Genomic DNA, 5,101 nt, shown 5'->3' with positions numbered 1-5,101 from the left:
ATTAGTTATTCCATAGCTTCAGGGAAAACATGCAGCTATTATCTCCAAGCTTTTCCTCTTCTTTTTCATTCTCTCTCTTGATTATTAAAACACAAACACAAGCAGGAATATAATTTGAATTATGTCTGTACTGTACAGAAGATTCTGAACTCTTGTGTTAAAGCAAATCTTTGTCTAAAATCTCAAGAACAAGAAAAGGCATACTAATGCAGGATTTGCCTCATTTATATTTCATTTTTTTTGCATAAGGCATTCATTTGTGAATATTTTTAAAACTTAAAAATGAGAAAGAGCTTATGATTTCATACTATTTAAGTACAAACATCAGAGTTCTTTTTTGGTAAATTTATGTAATCTACTAGAAAACATCTACAGTTTTCTCAAAGTATTTCAGTTTTTAATCTGAATAACAGTAGATATTCCAATCCATCATATTTAATAACCAATAATGATATCTACTAAATTATAACTTGAATATTATTAGCATAAAATGCTTATCTTTTGGTTTCTAAATAATGATGTAGTTTTCTATGAAATCAGTTGCACTATGATTCTGTCTCCTTTTAACAGCAGCAGGACACACAGAAAATGTTGAAGGTGAGGATACACTACAGCATATTCATTACCTTAAGAATCAAGACTACAAGATTCTGCCTAGAAAACAAAATATGTTTGCTCGTAGGGTATCGATGTGTACTCAAGTGCTTTCACATAGTTTCCTTAAGTCCCTGAGGCTACCTGAAAGAGATTCAAAATTCAGTAGATTCAACTACTTGAAGAGAAATTATATATATATGCATGCTTTGTATTTCTTACTTCACACAATATTCCTGACACAAGAGTTTCCTAAAAGTATGCTGATAAAAGTACTCAGAGTCATCATTTCCCTGAAAAATATCTAATAATAACTGTTTCGGCATCTACATGAACCTTGGTTAGAATGTGTTGGTCAATGTTTGCTGGTATTGAAATACCACATGATACTGCCCAAATATGTACAGCTGTATGTGTCAAATAAAAAATAACTTATTTTTAACTATTCAATGATGTCCAAGCATTGATTATAATCCAGCCAGTCTTCAGAATTCTCCACGAGTCTCTACATATAATAATGTGTTCCTTGGTAATTTCTTTACCCTTCTCCTCTTTGTTTTTTCCTTGAATTTTAGTTCTGCTTCTTGTAGTCAGTTCAACAGATTTGTGTGTGTGTGTGTGTGTGTGTGTGTGTGTGTGTGTGTGTGTATGTGTGTTTAAAACAATTGTTATGTTTTTTGCTGCCTAGAAGGACCTCCTCTTGTAAGCTGATTTTGATCACCATACAGGTCTCTGCTCAAATACTATTCAAATGTCATCTTTCTGAATTGACTTCTCAGACCCGTTTAACCCAGTAACATCCTCTATTTCTGTTGATTTCATATTTAACTTATATTTGTCTTTATCTGATTTATTCATTCATAAAACTAACATGAATAACTTGAAGGAGCCAATATTTGTGTGAGCTGGTATGCCATGGGAAAAAGGCAACACTATTCAAAATTTACAGGAAGACTTAATTACAAGACCTTTCATTTTTAACATTTATTTATTTATTTTACTTTCCTCCTCTCCTCCCAGTCCCTCTCAAGTGCCTTCCCTTTGCCTTCCCCATCATCAATTCCTTCTTTTTTATTTAGAACAGTGCAGGCCTCCCCTGGATATCTACAAAATATAGCATATCAAGTTGTAGCAAGACTTAGCACCTAGCCTTGTATTAAGGCTGAGCAAAGAAACCTGGTATGAGCAATTAGGTCATGCTTCGAAGACCTGTACTTCATAAAATCAGAAAATCTAAAAGAAATGTACAATTTTCTCGACAGATACCACTTACCAAAGTTAAATCAAGATAAGATAAACAATTTACATAGACTTATAACCCCCAAGGAAATAGAAGTAGTCATTTAAAATCTCCTAACAAAAAAAAGAAAGAAAGAAAGAAAGAAAGAAAGAAAGAAAGAAAGAAAGAAAGAAAGAAAGAAAGAAAGAAAGAAAGAAAGAAAGAAAAAGAAAGAAAGAAAGGAAAACACTTCAGGGTCAGAGGGTTTTAGTGCAGAATTCTCACAGACCTTCAAAGAAGAGCTAATACCAAGAATCCTCAAATTATTCCACAAAATAGAAACAGAAGGAATATTGACAAATTCATTTTATTATGCCACAATCACCCTAATAATCAAACCATACAAAGACTCGACTAAAAAAGTAAATTACAGACCAATCTCCCTCATGAATATTGATGCAAAAACATTCAACAAAATACTGGCAAACACGTCAAGAACACATCATCATCTACCATATCTACCATGATCAAGTGGGCTTCATCCAGAGATGCAGGGATGGTTCAACATATGAAAATCTGTCAATGTAATCTGCCATATAAACAAACTAAAAGGAAAACACCCACATGATCATCTCATTAGATGCTGAACAAGCCTTGGACAAATTCTAATACCTATTCATAATAAAAATCTTGGAGAGATCAGGGATACGAGGAACATACCTACACATAGTAAAAGCAACGTACAGCAAGTCAACAGGCAAAATCAAATTAAATTGAGAAAAACTCAAAGTAATTCCACTAAAATCATGAAGAAGACAAAGCTGTCCACTCTCTCCATATCTATTCTATATAGTACTTGAATTTCTAGCTAGAACAATAAGGCTACTGAAGAAGATTAATGGGATACAAATTGGAAAAGAAGAAGCCAAAGTATCCTTATTCAGAGATGATATGATACCATACATAAGCGACCCCCAAAATTCTACCAGAGAACTCCTAAAGCTGATAAACACCTTTAATGAAGTGGCTGTATACAAGATTAACTCAAGTAAAATCAGTATCCTTCATATATACAAATGACAAACGGACTGAGAAAGAAATAAGGGAAGCAATATTCTTCACAATAGCCACAAATAATATAAAATATCTTGGTGTAACTCTTAACCCTAAACAAGCAAATGAAAGACCTGTATAATAAGAACTTCAAGTCTTTGAAGAAAGAAATTGGAGAAGGTATCAGTAGATGGAAAGAGCTCCCATGCTCATGAATCTGTAGGATTAACAGTAAAAATGGTCATCTTACCAAAAGTAATCTAAAGATTCAACAAATCCCCATTAAAATCCCAACAAAATTATTTATGTATTTAATTTTATTCCAATATCTTTATTTTTAAAGCACTTATTATTATGATGAAATTTATTTAATTTTTTCATTATTTGTTTTCATTCTTCCACCTATAAAAATGCATTTTGTCATGAAACTTATCAACTCTGACCCCAGAACCTGAAAGTGCCTGTCACTATGATTTGAAAATAATAAACTTCCTTGCATTCAGAATCTAATTATTTGCAGATAAAAGGTATTTTCCTTCATATTTTTATGAGAATTAGGTGGACTTAAAAGTTGATGAGTGAGAAACTCGTGTTTCTGCTAATATTAACACACTATACTATAGTATTTCAGAAATTCATAGACGCAGTTCTGCCAGACTAGAAAGAATCCCTTTTCAGTTTACCTTTTATAATTCTTTTAATTTAATGGTCATTTTATTGGAGAAAATAAATGGCTAGCATTTACAACTTGGAATGGAAGTGAGTTATAATTTCTTGAACATTAGTATTAACGTTTGCATTGAAATCCACAGCCACAGGCAACCGTGCTGGCCCAAAGTCACAGTTTGGAGTATTTTCAAAACAGAAAACAAAGGTACTCCCTTAGAAAGATCTCCTTTTTAAAATGTGTGTAATTGCTGACTGCCTTGATATATTAATTCTAGTGCAATGCACACAGCACTAAAATACGATACTTGGGCAGACCACCACGGTGCCATTGTCACTATGGGGTGAGTACTTGGGAGTATAAGAGGACCATTCTGCTTCTAAGTCTGTGTCTCAAAGTTAAAGCTTCATTCATTTTCTGCACATCATCCCAGGTAAATTCATTTTAAATGTGTTTCTTTGCTGTAAGCTAGTTACTGACAACGTCTCCTAACAAATAGTATTTGAACCCATGTTAGCAGGTTTTGAATTTTTTTTCTATTTTTTTTATATAAATACCTAACTGTGATCAATCATCAAGCATCATGATTGCAAAACTAGTCAGCCTAATGTATTGATCATCAGCAAGTAGAACTTTATTAAGGTCACGAGAGTATTTATGCTGTAAAACGGATGTGGGGTTCAATTTTTACAGGGCAGGATCATCACCCAATATATACAGATTTTGTGCATGGACAGCAGGTACTTTTGACATTCATTTTTACTCGAAAGTAAGAGAATAAACAAATGAACTTTATTTTATTTTATCTTTCTTCTTTTTTGTAAGATACAAGATTTCAACTTGATATTTCCAGAGGGGGAAATAACATTGAAAGGGGGGGGGGAGGTCTTTGTTTTTGCAATCATCATCATTAGAAATTCTTCATGGATGACTTGTCAGTCGTCATCAATAGCTGCTTCTCTGATCATTTCATGGAGTTCCTCATCTATTAGTCTTCCTTTTGAAGTTTGTGAAGATGTGACATAGTTCTGCTACACTGATATAACATTCTCATTTTTGTCAAAGACTCAGAATGCTTCTAGTGTTCCTTCATCTCTATCTGTACCTAGTGATTTTAGTCAAGAAATCTGGAAAGTCCATGGTGCCAATCTTATCAGCATCCATTTGGTTGATCATATATTACCATTTAGCTTCTTTTGGGTTCTGACCAAATGACCATATGACAGTCCCGACTTCCTTTGTGGTGATGGTGCCACCACCATCTTTATTAAATAGGGTAAAAGCTTCCTTGAATTCAACAGTCTGTTCTTTAGTCAACTGATAAACCATGATGCTATCAAACAGAGGAAGAACAGAGCAGGAAACTGCAGCTGTATCAGGTCAGGGACTGTGATCCCTGAGTGTCACTCCTGCCATTGCAGCTAGCTCACTGCTTGTTCTGTGCTTTGAGACTCAGTTACAACCAGACAGTAAGGAACTAGTAACCACACAGTGCACAAGAGACTCTAAACACCACAGCCAGTTTATGCTTTGTAAGGGCATCATTTTACTCCGCTATTAATGGAAAT

At 33.9% G+C, this 5,101-nt stretch overlaps 1 pseudogene; it reads right to left on the bottom strand.

The window, feature by feature from the left end:
• Positions 1-4,330: 4,330 nt before the first annotated feature.
• Positions 4,331-4,862, bottom strand: LOC131922895 (neo-calmodulin-like; annotated as a pseudogene).
• Positions 4,863-5,101: the final 239 nt, after the last annotated feature.

This window comes from Peromyscus eremicus, chromosome 12, assembly GCF_949786415.1.
Source record: "Peromyscus eremicus chromosome 12, PerEre_H2_v1, whole genome shotgun sequence".
Classification (NCBI taxonomy): Eukaryota; Metazoa; Chordata; class Mammalia; order Rodentia; family Cricetidae; genus Peromyscus; species Peromyscus eremicus.
The sequence above is the reverse complement of the archived record's forward strand: the minus strand, read 5'-3'. Positions and strand labels throughout refer to the sequence as shown.